This window comes from Orcinus orca, chromosome 7, assembly GCF_937001465.1.
Source record: "Orcinus orca chromosome 7, mOrcOrc1.1, whole genome shotgun sequence".
Taxonomy (NCBI): Eukaryota; Metazoa; Chordata; class Mammalia; order Artiodactyla; family Delphinidae; genus Orcinus; species Orcinus orca.
Genome location: NC_064565.1, coordinates 46,090,092 through 46,106,538, shown reverse-complemented (window position 1 = coordinate 46,106,538; position 16,447 = coordinate 46,090,092). Strand labels below are relative to the sequence as shown.

The window sequence follows — 16,447 nt, the reverse complement described above, 5'->3', positions numbered from 1 at the left end:
AAACAGATATGTATCTGTTTTTTCTCCAAAATGCGAATACCAGGTTCGTTCACTATACTGAACAGTGCTGGTCACTGTTGCTCTAACAGTTAGTATTCCACAGATATGTGGCTTCTATTTTCTTTTCTTTAAATCACAGCATCAGCACAATCCACAGGGGCTGCATTCTTCCCATTCTGCTGAAGGGCCGTGTATGAAGCTCTGAACCACAAGGCCAAGCTTCTTCCAGAAAAGGTGGTCTTAGCTCTGACCAAGAGATTGTTCTGATAAGCGATTTTTTACTCATTTAAATAAAATAGACCAAAGTGCTCCTTATAATTGGATTTCTATTTTAAAAAACCTAAAAGCCATAGAGCACATTGAAAGAAACCTGGATTAGAATCAGAGGGTCCTGGTTTATATCTTAGCACTTGTGTTTACTAGTAAAGGGACTTTTGACCGATTATCTCTCTGGCTTTTGTTTCTTCATTTGCAACGTGGGATGAAACCCCTGTGATGTCTCTATCTCTTTATCTTTGGGTTACCCTCAGTAAGGGAATAATGATATGAAAGTAGGTAGTAAACTATTAATTACACCAAAGAGGAGTTGTATTATTGTTAAATAATTTGATTCCTTAATAGCAGGGAACAGGAAACTTTCAAAACATATTTTACTAAGTATCATAAATACAAAACGTTATAATCTGGTACCATAATTTTTCAGACTATTAATTCAGATTCCAAACCACAAAAATCTTGCGCTTCCTTATATAACTCCTCCTAATTGTCTGCTAATAACCATTTCCCCATGTTCATATTTACATGCATTTAAGGTAACAAGCTAAATAAATGTAACTGGCTAGGTGCTGTGGAGAATATAAGACGCCTTTCAGTCATGGTCTTTGTTTTCCATCATCTAAGGAGAAGAATGAAAAAAACCACACACACACACACACACACACACACACACACACACCGGTAAACATATACAAGAATAAATGCCAAAATAGAGGAAAAAAAAAAAAGCACCAAGCTATGACCATTCAGATTAGAGAGGGAGAGTCTTTCATCTGAGGCTTTCAACTGGGCCATGACAGATGGATAAGACTTGAACATGAGACTGACAAGTGACTAAACGCCAGAGCATTTTCACACATCAAAAGAATTGTGCTGACATTTGCTGCTTGGTAAGTTCTCTAGAAATAGTTGAAAAGAAATGTAAGGATGGTACTATGGTAGAGTTCATTAGAACTTGGCAATACTAACAGACCCCATTCTACTCTGCTCACAGGTTGCAACCATGGAGATTAAACTCAGCAGAACCTCTTCTTCAGCAAGTACACCAGATCTGATGGGCATTTCTCATGCCTTTTGTGCATCTCTCCACTGACTATGCTGTTTCTCCTGCCCTCATCCCCTGCCTCATACTTCTCATCGGTACGCTCTAACCTGTCTCATCCTAACAAACAGTAAAAAAATGTCTCTTACATATGTTTCTAACAATCAGCCTGAAAATTCTTGAAGTAACTGTATACCCTTGCTTTTCTACTGCCTCACCTCCTATTCACTCCCCAACTCAAGTTTAATATGGATTTTCACATACACCAGCACCACCACCATGACCAGACCACCAACACTGACCAATGTCCACTCTGCTGACAAACCCAGTGAGCACTTTTCATCCTTCATTTCAGTTGTCATCTCAGCACATTCACTCACCTCAGCATCTGGAAGATGTCAGTCTGAAATGACGACCTCTCTCTCTCTCTCTCTCCCTCCAGCCTCTTGAACTCACTCTCTAGTTTCCTTTGGATGTCTGTCTGCTGTCCAACATTAATCACTGAGGTTCCTCTTGAGTCTGTCCTATTCACTCTTCTCAGATGACTAAAAACTCTCTCTAGGGAACATCATCTTCCTCCATATTATCAGATATCTTTCATACCACCCTGACCCTCAATTATGCTCCCCTATTCCAGAACCTGGATATCAAACTTCCTACTTCATTTCGGTGTCTTCATTTCAATGTCTCACATTATCTCAAAATTCTACTGATAACTTTATCTCCCCAAACCTTTTTCCCTATAAATTTTCCTCATTTCAGTGAAGGTACTATTATATATCTAGTTGCTTGTGCCACTCTCTTAAGTCTCCTATCTGGTCAGTCATTGAGTTCTATAAATTCCACCACCTAAAAAAATTCTCACATCTAGTCACATCATCTTCACTGCCTTTCAAGTCCAGGTATCTTCCCTTTCCTCTATATTAAAATGATATCCTCCTACAGGTCTTCACACAGTTACCATTCGTTCTTCCAAGTCATTCTCCATACTGAAGCTGGGGTAATCATGTAAAAACCCAAATAATGTCATTTCCACGTGTAAAACCCTTCAAGAGCTTTTGACCTAATACAACATAAAGGTAAGCATCTTTAGTTTCTAAGATGAGGCATAGTTTTTCAGAGTAGCTTAAATCTAACAAAGAAATGGACAATACCAAGTGCTGGTGGTGATACAACACAATTGGAACTCTCTTATATTGCTGATGGAAATGCAAAATAATCCAGCCATTTTGGAAAACAATTTGAGAGTTCTAATAAAGGTGAACATACACTTACCATACAGTGGCCCCCCCCCAGGTGATTTACTCAAGAGAAATCAAAACCTGTGTTCACACAAAAACCTGTAGGCAAATATTTACAGTGACTTTATTTATAATTGCCAGAAATTATTAAAAACTCGAACATCCTTCAACTGGTGAATGACTAAACAAACTCTCGTGCACCCATGCACTGGAATAATAATTGGCAATAAAAAGAACAAATTACTGATAGTCACAACAACATGAATGGATCTCAAAAGCATCATGCTAAGTCACAGGTTGAAAAATTATGGCTTTCCACCCAAATCTGGCTGCTACCTATTTTAATAAAGTTTTATTGCAACACAGCCACACCCAATCATTCATGCCTAGTACACGACTGCAGTAGCAGAGAGGAGTAGTTGCAACAGAGAAGGTATGGTCTGCAAGCCTAAAACATTTACTGCTGGGCCCTTTAGAGAAAAGTTTGCCAATCCCTGTGCCAAGTGAGAGAAGAAAGACTCAGAAGTCTATATAGGGCATGATTCCATTTACATGATGTTCTGCAAAAGCAAAAGTATATGGTCAGAAAACAGATCAGTGATGGTCAGGGTCTGGAGATGTGGTGGGGAGGAATGACCACAGAGAACATGAGAGCTTTTGAGGATGACAGAAATGTTCTATATCTTGACTGTGGTGGTGGTTATATGACCATATGCTCTTGTCAAAACTCACAGAACTGTACGTCATAAAGGGTGAATTTTACTGCATGTAAATTACACCCCAAATCATACCTCAATAAACTTGACTTAAAAAATAATAAGGGGCTTCCCTGGTGGCGCAGTGGTTGAGAGTCTGCCTGCCGGTGCAGGGGACATGGGTTCGAGCCCTGGTCTGGGAAGATCCCACATGCCACGGAGCAACTAGGCCCGTGAGCCATGGCCGCTGAGCCTGCGCGACTGGAGCTTGGGCTCCGCAACAAGAGAGGCCACGACAGTGAGAGGCCCGAGCACCACGATGAAGAGTGGCCCCCGCTTGCCGCAACTGGAGAAAGCCCTCGCACAGAAACGAAGACCCAACACAGCCAACCAATCAATCAATAAATAGAAATACTGTAGAATTATTTTAAAAATAATAATAAGTAACCATATACACAGCAATTATGCGCCAGGCATTATTATTAGGGTTTTACTTTTTTCACTCACTTGATCCTCACAGTGACTCTATGAGTTAGGTACTACTATGATTTCCATTTTACAGAAGGAGTAACTGAGACACAGAAGTTAAGCACTTGGCCTGTGATTACACAGCTGGTATATGGTAGAGCTAGGAATTGAACGTATGCAGCCTGGTGACACAGACTAAGTTTTACATCACTACAACATACTGATTCTACGTATAATTTGAGAAAAATTAAGAAATTGACTATATCGTTATAATAGGATGAGTTATCACCAGTTATCAAATGCAGAAAGTTTGGGGGTTTTTTTGTGGTATGGTTCTGTCGTGGGGGTTTTGCTGAACAATCCTTCCCAAAATATATTTTTTAAAATATACGGCACTATTGAGGGTAATTTATTTAATTTCTGACACTACATTTAAAACAACACTTTATTTTTGTTTATTTTTTTCATAAAAGCTGGAAAGTGTTGCAACTGAGAAGCTAAGCACAAGTTTATCTTAGAGGCAGTAAACACAGCCTAAGGCCCTCCTTATAATTATGACAAGAGAAAGACTCATTTGGGCTTCATATGGCTTTGAGTCACAGAAACACATCTGTACTCTACCTTCCCTAGAATATGTCGATTGAGGAGAAATAAAAGAAAAGCAGTAGGAATAAAACAGTAGTGGTAAGTAACAGCACGCTTTAAGAAAGGGGACCTTTGTGCTCCAAATCTTCCCAGACCTGCTCATCAAACTTCGCAGACAAATTAATCAAGGCAGTTGATTAAACAGGAATCTGGACGGATCCAGAGATTCTGGGAGAAGGCTTGGAAAGGCAACATGCCCTAAGTCACCTAAGAAGACACCTCACGCACCACTGCACTTCCTCATCCGGTGGAGGCCCTCAAGGATTCTACAGACTGGAGGACAAAACAAAAAGATAAAGAGGAAATTATAATATTGCTTAACAGGTGGATTAAAGATAGAGAAGAAGCTATAAGAGCCATGGGAGGCAGGAGCCAGACCTGAGAAGGTTTCCTGGAAACCACAGCTAAATCAGGTCAAGAAAGACTAATAGGCATTACCTGGGTGAAAATGCCAGGAAAGGAAGTTGGCACAGCATGTGCTAAAACCAGAAGTCATTGTAGTGAATTGGTCAGCATACTACTTTCTTAAAAACGTGAGTTACACATCCAATATTTAAAAATTGTTCTCCATATCTGTGAGTCTAGTTCTGTTTTGTAACATTTGTTCACGTTTTTCAGATTTCACATATAACTAAAAATATAGAGTATTTGTCTTTATCTGACGAATTTCAATTAGCATAATACCCTCCAGGTCTATCCATGTTGTCACAAATGGGAAGATTTCACTCTTTTTTTATGGCTAATATTCATCGCATATATATACCACATCTTCTTTATCTATTCATCTGTCAGTGGATACAGGTTGCTTCCATATTTGCCTATTGTAAATAACGCAGCAATGAACACTGGGGTGCATGTATCTTATTGAATTAATGTTTTTATTTTCTTCAGGTAAATACCCAGGTCACCAGTGGGGAGAGGGTGGGAGGATGGGAGAAATAGGTAAAGGGAATTAAGAGGTACAAACTACCAGTTATAAAATAAATAAGTCACAGGGATGTAATGTACACCACAGGGAATGTAGTCATTAATACTATACTAACTTTGGTGCATAATCTATAAAAATATCAAATCACTATGTTGTACACCTGGAACTAATATAACATTGTGAGTTAACTATACTTCAACTTAAAAATAATATAAGTAAGTACCATAAATTGCTATGTTTCACATAAAAATTAGGATTTCTATCTGAGATCTGCTGAAACTGAACAGCAGCTGCTGCCCTTAGGCAGGGCTGTGCACCCTTGTTAGCCCAGGATTCCCACTCACTGGCTTCACACATTCATCATCCCAGCCTGGCCCCTGCAGGCATATAAGTTTGCTAAGCCTGGACTAAAGACAGGACAAGTCCAGCACTATCAGATTCAGGATCTATTACCTAATTCAGCCACTGACGTCAGAAGAAAGGAGAGCCCAAGACACAAAGCAAACTGCCTTGTGCCTAGCATAAGTCCAAGCACAGATCCAAAACAAAAAATTCTTATCTTGGTAGAATTAGGAGAATACCTAATATTTAATATTACTTTGATGTTGTTATTTCTGATTATATTTGATTATCGTGAGCTGTGGGGAAGTAGGTGGGTTTTTTTTAACTTGTAAGCAAAGGTTCCTCTACATTTTAAAAACATAAAATTCCTCCAGCATTCTGATAGCAAACATATGGCTTTTGTCAAGAGACTGGCACATAGAACACCTATACAGAATTGAAAGCCGAGTTCATAATCTTTGAGAGTTTACATCCCAGAGAACAAAATGGGATTCAGAATGAGATTAGTTTTACTATGTCTGTACACCATTAGACTTGCAAATTTAAAAAAATATATATCCTAGACATTTGCAACTTCAGGTGAGACCGAAAACAAGACCTAATAATTAGTGTCTATTTCTGAAAGAAATGCATACTTAAAGACCACATGCAATTAACAACCAGGTTGTCCTGTAATCATGTAGAGTAATAACTGGAGAATAAAGTAGGGTTTCATGCAAATCACTTCTTACTGCAACTATCACTCTCTCTCTCTCTCTTTCTCTCACTATGTGATTGAATCATATATATTGATAATGGAATCATTAGATTTAAGGGGAATGGCTTCATGTTTTGTTGTCACTGAAAAATACCATATTCCATATTCCTGGAAAGGAAATGCAATAAGCATCTCCTTAGAATGAATCCTAAGATGTTTTAATGACCTTTCACCTCCTGAATCACTTTGATTCTAAACAATGGTGTTTCTTCTTATACTTACAGGACAGTAAGCAACATTTCTCAATATAAACGTACTGGGTGAGGGATTCATGATTACTCAGTAGGAAGACTGGCTAATAGGTGGACCGTCATCTCCACTGGGGACCAGACAAGAGAAAATAAAACAAGTCCATCTTTCTAGGGTGGCTAAGAAACGAGCTCTAGCTCACCTTGAAGGTGCTATCGCGCCTTTAAGTGGTTGTGATTCCTTTAAGAAATCGCAAGGAAGCTCTTTTAATACCAATCACAACATAGCCAAATCATTAAATTATACAACTTTTTTATAGCTGAAAAATAGGGAAAACACTTTGGCTTTGTCTGAATCTACTTCAAATAAAATCACATAACTACGTGATCTGAGGTTTGAGGGATACGTTTTACCAGTTTTCAAATAAGTATTTTAAAGACATAGAATATGTGTTTGGAGGTGTCTGAACTTGATATTGCTCTTCTATTCCAATAGTGTGCTGAGAATGAAAGGATCTAGAGAGGGAGCCTGAGAGCAGGGAGTGCAGAGAGGGAAGAAGAGCTGCTGCTAGCCCACACAATAACAAGCCAGGTCCCTTGGGTCTTACCATGACACCGAAGTGGGGCTTCCCTGGTGGCGCAGTGGTTGAGAATCTGCCTGCTAATGCAGGGGACACAGGTTCGAGCCCTGGTCTGGGAGGATCCCACATGCCGCGGAGCAACTAGGCCCATGTGCCACAACTACTGAGCCTGCGCGTCTGGAGCCTGTGCTCCGCAACAAGAGAGGCCGCGATAGTGAGAGGCCTACGCACTGCGATGAAGAGTGGCCCCCGCTTGCCAAAACTAGAGAAAGCCCTCGCACAGAAACGAAGACCCAACACAGCAAAAATAAATAATAATTTTAAAAAAAAGGAGGGAGTCATCCTTTGACCAGTGAGGAAACGGAGTTTTGTTATTCTTTGGGCAAGTAACTGAGAGAATCAGAATCTGATCCCTGGTTTGACTCCAAATCCCATGTCCTCAGCTCTGCTAGGTTATCTTTGCCTGTATGTGTGGGTTACCTAGGGCTCTAGGTCCACCCGCCTTGCAGGCACCAGCGTTGGAGGGAACAGCTGATGGCAGCCAGTGGAATCAGAAGTCTGAGAGAACCTGCTTTGCCCATGGCCAGACACCCCAGGCAGTGACACCGAGGGTTCCACGAAATAGCACTTTTCCTTAAAAACCTCCCTAACACATACATTTGGAAATGGATACAGAACTGAAATGGGACTCACTTCCCCCCCCCCCATCCCTCTCAGGTGAATAAAATGCTGACCCAATGAGCCAAAGGACCATTTCCAAGTTTCTCAATCCAGATGGCCCTTGGCTGCATTTTAATTTTAAGTTCAAAATAGTTCAGGGTATAATTTGTGATGCACGTTTTCCATTTCTCGGTGAATTATTTCATCAAATATGTACACATTTATAATTTTTCTAGTTTATACTCACAAGCATATAATTGGATCTCAGAACTTCTTTGTTGAAAAATCACAAATTTTGAAATAAAGCATGTAAAATTATTTTGCCTAACATTGTCTAACATCTTAAAGCATCTATTTTCTTAATTTGCAAACTCTACCAAAAGGGGGCCTACCTAGCATTAACACAATGTAACTATTAAGCTGGAGAGGGAAGCTAGTAGACTTTTCCCAAAGCATTTCTAGAAAGTTTCCTCAGTCCCACAATATCCCTAAAAAGTTTCTTAAGGAGGCCTTAAAATGGATAAATAGTTGAAAGTGAAATGCAAAGTCAAATCAAAATGAATGTCAATGTTGCTCAGTTAGCAACAGCCTACAAGCTCACCAGCTGTCAACGCTAATCATAGCTCAGTCGTTGACTCACTGTGTGACCTATCGCAGTACAGTTAACCTCGCGGATTTTGTATGCCAGCAATAAAATAGCATCACAAACTCCTCGAAGGCCTGATGTGAGTTATAACTCAAAGATATTGCCATGGCCCCACTTTGGGAGCGAAGTGTTAAATAAAAACCAAAATTATAAGGAAAATGATAGGATGCACTTCAAAGAACATTTCCAGCTCTGTCTGCATAATTTCAGTACTTTCATGAAACAAGCCTCTGAGAAACGGTTAACCATATAGAGTTAGTTTCAACTCGCCTTATGGAAAATACAATGTGTTCAGAATCCTCATCGAGCTTTAGATATCAGACACAGCCCCAACATATTTAGTTGTGTTTCTAGGAGAAAAACAATTCTTCCAGGAATCTAGGCACAGGGTTCTAAACAAGAGAAGAAAATGAATTATACAGTCTTTGGCATAAACTCTAACAATAAAACTGTTATCAGAAAAATGCAGCTTATTTGTCAAACTGATTAGAAATTAAAGTCAGGACACAGATTTAATGGCTGGATGCTTAAAACTTTTTCTCTTCTTCCAGAGAACACTGCTGGATTACACTTCCCACCCTCCCTTACAGCTGGCTAGAAATGATCCAGTGGGTCAAAAAGCTATAAAACATGGAGAAGCCACTAGAATAAAGGGACATAGGTCCATGAATGACTACAAGAAACAATTCCCCACCTATTCACACTGAAGTGTAATGTGAGTAAGGAAGAAACCTTCATTATAAGCCACTGAGCTCTGGGAGCTGCTTATTACACCAATTAGCTTACTCCACTTAATACACAAATAGGAGGTATATTTAGCATTACAACCCAAGATTTGCAATTCCCATACTTTGTATACAGTCCAGAATCTTCCTCTGACGGGTTAGACCCCACCATATATAGAAAAATAAATCCATAGAGATAGAGCTCCAAAAGGACAGATAATCAAATGCAAACCATGGTGCAGAGACATTTCTTCCTTCACGTTTAACGTAATGCTGATGCTGACAGCTCTCTAAGCAGGCAGATGAACCTTGAAGCCTATTATTCAACCACTAGTCCTTTCTCCTCCTAAATATACATTCTTCATGGGGTCTCTAACACTACAGTTCCCACCTAAACATTAAAATCAACAGAAATGAAGACTGTTTGAGAACAGTTCCTGTGACAGCACTTTTATAAGATGTTTTTAAGAGAAATGCTGTTTATGAACCTATGAAAAATGCCTCTGGAGATGTAAGACTGTTTACTCAGAGAGGACACACGAGTCTGGTAGCCAGAACTACCTCACAAAGTTAAAAGCAATCTGGTAAGCAGAAAGCCAACGTGTCAGGTGATAATTTCAGCTACATTAGTGCTCGGGAAGATTTCTACTGATTTCAGACCCACAGATACACTTTAGCTTAGGAGCCAGAAGAATGTTTACAACTGAGGTTAAATTCTTCAAGATACTAAGTGCATTCAAAAAATAAATAGTTATATTCAATCAAAGATACTATTGAAAAGTGATACTTAAGTAGAATTTTTACAATTGAAATTTTCTCAGTTGACACCTTGTCCTAGATGTTATGCTTATGATTTTAAGTATAACTTAAAAAAAATTTAAAGCACTTTTAGTTTTACAAAAAAAATTGAGAGGACATTCCAGAGATTTCCCATATACCTCCTGCCCCACATACAGCTTCCCCCATTATCAACATCACTCACCAGAGTGGCACATTTTTTACCAAAGATGAACCTACACTGATACATCATAATCACCCAAAGTCAGTAGTTTACTTAAGGGTTCACTCTTGATGTTAGACATTCTGTGGTTTTGGACAATGTATAATGACATGTATCCATCACCACAGTATCACACAAAGTATTTTCATTGCCCTAAAAATCCTCTGTGATCTGCCTATTCATCTCCCTGCATACATCCCTGGCAACCACTCATCTTTTTACTGTCTCCAAAGTTTTGCCCTTTCTGGAATGTCATATGGCTGGATTCATACAGTGTGTAGCCCTTTCAGATTGGCTTCTTTCACTGAGTCATACGCATTAAGGTTCCTCCATGTCTCCTCATGGCTTGATGGCTCATTTCTTTTTAGTGCTGAATGATGTTCCATTGTGTGGATGGACCACAGTTTATTTATTCATTCGCCTACTGAAGGCCATTTTGATTGATTCCAAGTTTTGGCAATTACGAATAAAGCTGCTACAAATATCCATGTGCAGGTTTTTGTGTGGACATAAGTTTTCAGCTTCTTTGGGTAAATATCAATAGGTGTGACTGCTGGATCATATGGTGAGAATACGGTTAGTTTTGTAAGAAGCCACCCAACTATGGCATTCCAAAGTGGCTGTGTCATTTTGCATTCCCACCAACAATGAATGAGGGTTCCTGTAGCTCCACATCCTCACTAGTATTTAGTGTGCTTATGATTTTGATTGGTTGTGCTTACAATTTTTTTTTAATTAATTAATTTATTTTTGGCTGTGTTGGGTCTTCGTTTCTGTGCGTGGGCTTTCTCTAGCTGCAGCTAGTGGGGGCCACTCTTCATCGCGGTGCGCGGGCCTCTCACTGTCGCGGCCTCTCGTTGCGGAGCTCAGGCTCCAGACGCGCAGGCTCAGTAGTTGTGGCTCGCGGGCCTAGTTGCTCTGCGGCATGTGGGATCTTCCCGGACCAGGGCTCGAACCCGTGTCCCCTGCATCGGCAGGCAGATTCTCAACCACTGTGCCACCAGGGAAGCCCTGTGCTTATAATTTTGATTTCTCTTTGATTGATATTCATCTTAAGGTTTCTCTAACCTCTACCAGTTTCTCTGGCCAGCAGTTAATGTAAGCAGCATCATGCCAATAAAAAGCTCAGCGATTTATAGAAACCTGGTGCTGTATCTCTCTTATTACGCCAAACAAGGCTAGGTCTATTTCAAATATTTTATATCCTGTATGGGGGTGGGGGGGGAAAGAAAGAGGTATAATAGATACTAAAGACCTGCTAATGTGTCAGGTACTGTGATCATTATCTTGTATATTCTGAACTGGTTAGTGCTTGGCAGGGGAGAAAAGCCTGGGAGTACAGTGACAGTATCCTTACCTTATAAAGAAACTAGAGTTCTGGAAACTTTCATAACCTGTGCACAGTAACAAGCTCACCAAAACCCGGCCACACTTGCTTAACAGACACATTCAGGGAGCTAAATATCTTTTCATTTGAGGATCCATTAAAATAACCCCCAAAGTAGATCTTACTTTGACTAGATATAATCATTCCATTATTTTTTTGCTGCTGCACCAATCCTATCTTTTGAATTTGGGGTCATTGGTACTACCAATCAAAAGACCCTTGTTTACTAGGATCTCTTACAAATAATGTATTGAGAGGGAGAGACTGAGAGTAAAACAATGTTCTCAAAATTCCTATGGATTTTAACTTTCATACTTCACTTTGCCTCGCATTAGCATAAGTAGTTTTCCTCACAAAGGTGGTACATAGGTTTACTTATAATTCAACTCACCTAATCCTATCAACTCACTAACATCACCACTATCGTGGTTGTCATGTTCCCTTCATTACCATGCATAACAAAGTAAACTATAGCCTTTAGTAATCCACTCAAGGTACAGGCTGTCTCTTACAAAGTGAGAGGCTATTTTGCAAAGCATGAAGATCCTGTCGTTAACAAATATTACTACATCATTGGCTTTAGGAAAGAATAAGTTTAATTGTATTCCCCTTCAAGCTAAATTCTGATTTACCCTCAAAAACCAGGTTTACACCCCCCCCCAAAACAGAGCTTTCTAAATTGTTTCACCATAGAATTACAGCAAATAGTGTTGTGCTATATATTCATTAATTTATCAAAAAGACTATATTCACATAACTCTTTAGGAACATATCACCATATAAATCAAGTCTGCCGTAAATTATATAAGCTTAAATAGAAAAAAAAAAACCACAGTGGGAACTTCAAGGAACTCATTACTTACAACAGGAAGAAAGTTTAAGCCAGTAATTGGTGTTGTCTACCTTGTTATTGGCTCATCTTCAGATCAGGAATCAAGTAGAAGAGAAAACAGAAGGGTGTTTGCGTGACCGTTTGTAGCCATTCTCCTACAAGCTCAGATGAAGGACAGGCCATTTGCTACTAAACCTCAAAGTCTTAACACGGTATCCCTGAACCCAAGGGTCTCCAAAGATGAGAGCAACTTTCGTGCTCACTATATATTCATATAGTTATTCACTAACTGGGAATAACTAACACTTTTGGCAAGTTTACTATATTCCAGGAATTCTCCCAGGCTTTACTGCTCATCAACAGTCCTATGAGGGAAGTACCACTGTTCTCCCCATCTTGCAGATGGGGGAAAAATGAGGCCTAGAGAATTTAAGAAAATTGCCCATAGTCACTCAGCTGTTCAGAAGCAGAGCTGGGTGTCAGATGCAGACAGCCTGCAAAGACGCTCCACAGATCGTGTTCTCGTCCTTTCTGTTACGTTGCTATGAACAGAACAACGATGAGAATCTCTCATTTCCTTGATTCTAATAATATCACTCCTCGCACTGAAGAGAGATTCCCTGCCTATGCCTGGTGCAGAAAAGAAGAAAAAAACATTCACATCTGGGCTTTGAGAAAGCTCTCTGTGGTTCTCAGGCTTCACCTCAGAGCTGGCTCTCAGAGCCCACCACACCTCCAGAGTGGGTAATGGAAGGAACACTTTGAGCACGCGGTACGTGAGAGGCCCACCCTCAGCCCTAAAGAGATCTTTGTTACATCAACCACACCGCTGGGGTTAAAAAGGAGCCCACACTGTTACACCAGTTTCCAGCTAGGACCTAGAAGGTAGGAAAGAAATGTGGAGTTTAAAATTTTTTGAAGTTTCCAAAAAAAGGCCTTCAGTGTCTAATGAAAAGACAAAAGCCCGAGGCAGCCCTCAGTTAAAAGTTTGCAATCCTACCCTAGTTTTGCCCCCATTCTTCCCACCCCCCTGAGGAACCCTCCTGCAGCCCTGACTGTAACGCTCTCCACCACTGTTCCTTGCTAAGGTTTACCACCTCCGAAGCTACCCAGGGCCCTCTCTCCTAATTTAAACTCCATTAACCCACCACCTTGGAATTAGAAAAGGAAGCTGTCCCATGAAGTAACACTTCCCTTTCGCTAGACAGTAAGGAGACCCGAGAAAAGCAAACTGTCCCGAGAGGAAGACTGGATGTCTCCTAGGTCCCTTCCAATGAAAAGTTTATTATTAAACAGACCTATACTAAACAGTGACTGACAAATACCTTACTCTTGAAAATCTGCACACCACTGCAGGGGTGTTTGCTTGCTACATCCCTGGAGGGATTTAAGATAGTGCTGGGGAGTTTATATCCCACTACACAGCCCCCCGTTCCTTGGCATACCGCTGGTCTGGGGAAAGGAAAAATCAAGAAGGCTTTGTGGAAACGCAGTCACCTACATGTGCGTGAGGAAACAAAAAGAGAGGGAAAATGGAATGAATAGGAAGCCTTTCCAAGACTACTCCAAAAGATCCTACATGTATCACTGGAGGGGGCCTGGAGTGTGGATGCCATTTGTGGTCACAAACCTCCTTCCCTGCAGGTGGACACAGTCAAAAGAGGCCAACATTCCATTCCTCTTTCCCCCATCAGCTTCCTCGCTGGAACTGAGGATTTAGGTTGCCCAGCTCCAAAATATAATAATAATAACAACAACAATAACAACAGCTCTCTCCTTAGGCCATGATCTCCATCCTTTCTAAATCTGACCTTATCTGCAAAGAAAAAAAATCTCTAGGCCTCACTTGGGTCAACAGTGGAGACTCTTCACCACTGAAAAACATAACATAAATGTTAATAGTATGCTTGCATGAAGAAGAGCCACACCATGAAGTAAAGTGGAACAAAAAAATCTTTGCTATCACCTCTAACCTCCAACCTGCCCACAAGAAATGCCAGTCTTCACAAATGTCTCTATTTCCTCGCCTACGGTAGCTTTTATTCAAGCAACTGAGTAAAAGGTAAGTGAACCACATCTTAGTGGATTTCATTGTGTTTTCCATTTAATTAATCAAGAAAGTATATACCATAGTTTTCCTTTTATTCTTTTCCCTGCAAATACAAGCTAATTTAAAAGGGTTTTGTGAGCTGACCTAGCAGCTAAACACTTACAGCACTATCCCGTCACCAAAGGTGCTGAAACAACTGACCAACTTTTACAATCAACCTGTTTGTATTTGGAATACGACCTCTGCCTGTATTTTAGGAAGGAAGCTTTGCACCAGGAATATCAAATGAGCACAAGCTAGGTGCCAGGGGATGCAGAGCTTCGAGTGCAGGAATGCCAGCAAAATGTGCCTCAGCTTAAAAGTCAGCAGACAGTTTTCTCGGCCATCAGTACCTGGGGCTTTCAAAACCAACTTATTCTTAAAGGAGGACAGTTTATCGGTTGGAATCATTTCATAAAACTGGAAAAAAGATAAAAACACAAGCCAATACTTCAAGCATTGCTCTCAAGAAAAACAGAGCGTGCCTAGTCACATTTAAGGTCACAGCTTCTGTAAAATGTAGCCAAATAATGGGTGTCAAGGGGCAGGTTTTTTCTTGACTATTGAAGTCGGGAAAATTTCCTCCCCTAGAATGGCTCTGATTGGCAGATATTCTCTGAGAGAGGACAGCTGAGGCCTGTGGTCATTTTATGTCAATGGCTCAACTGAGATGGTCTCCTCCCCCCTCCTCACACACCCCTCTCTTTTTTTGCCAGTCCCTATGGTTACATCCAAAACTGCTACCCGAAATACGCTCACGGCAGTGGCTTAAAGGGACAGGAATCACTGCAAAAAGAATACACACACTTGGGCATATGTCTTATGCAACTCATTGATTGAATATGCCTATGGTGATTTTTCTCAAAAGAACTTGTCAGATTACAATTATAAATGACTTGAAACTGCTGGTATCTGTTTCGTTTGGCTATTAGGGTGGTCAGGATGTCTAACTTAGGAAGGAGAAAATGACAGAATGTCCCAGGAACCAACAGATCTTCATTTTGCTTGATTTTACTGACTAAAATTAACCCCTAACTTGATGGATGGGAGGCAGTATCAACTGCTTATTCTATTCTGTGAAGAAGAAGAGAAGTCAAACAACAACGACAACAAAATATATTTCTGAAACAGTATTCCCTAGGTACAAAGTTAAGTTATAAACTCGGAAATAGAACATGCTTACTGTTGTTAACAGACATGAACCATGTACAAATTTAGCAACAACTTACCATACTAGACATCGTGACCTTTGGCACTGGCACTATCCAATATCGTTTCAGATACCACTGGTAAAAGATGGCAGAAGTAATCTAATCTGTTAAAGTCCATGTCCCAAACAGAACTGCACTTCTAAAATAGCCTGAGCAAAAACAACATCTTTTCACACTTACTTTTAAGGAACCAAGGAAACATTTTAAAAGAAATAGTGCATCAAGCATGTTCAGCAGGTGAGAATGAGCTTCAACAGCAAGTCAGTAATACCTGCAACACGTATACCTAGGGAAACCTTAAGAGTAATGTGCTCACAGTTAAGAATGAAAAAAACCAGCACAACCTGTTCAATATCGTCCATCTTTAAGAGGTAGCACTAGAAATTAGCTTCTTTTTTATTTATAAGCCAGCAAATTGATTCTTCTTAATATGTGTTTTTAACGTGGTATTTCCCATTCAGGACATGGGACTCCAAGCAATGTGGCTGGCTCCACCATCATGTAGCACAAAGAAACAGAAACAACATGTACAAGACAGCCCAGGCAGGGCTTAAAGGTTCTCACAAAAATGTGGGATGTGAGTAGTTCATAGACAGCCCAGCTACAAATAGCTTCCCAAATTCCTTCACCTCCATCTTTGAATTGGGAACGCACCAACCAACTGGTATCACAAAATGCCCTAATGACATAGGGAAGGGGGAACAGGAGATTAATACTAACTACTGAGGTTAGTA

The 16,447-nt window shown here is 40.2% G+C and overlaps 1 protein-coding gene across 7 annotated transcripts in view; it reads right to left on the bottom strand.

Annotated features, from left to right (window-relative positions):
• GPD2 (glycerol-3-phosphate dehydrogenase 2) overlaps window positions 1-16,447 on the bottom strand; it is a 164,025-nt gene that overhangs the window by 81,160 nt on the left and 66,418 nt on the right. The window lies entirely within an intron of this gene.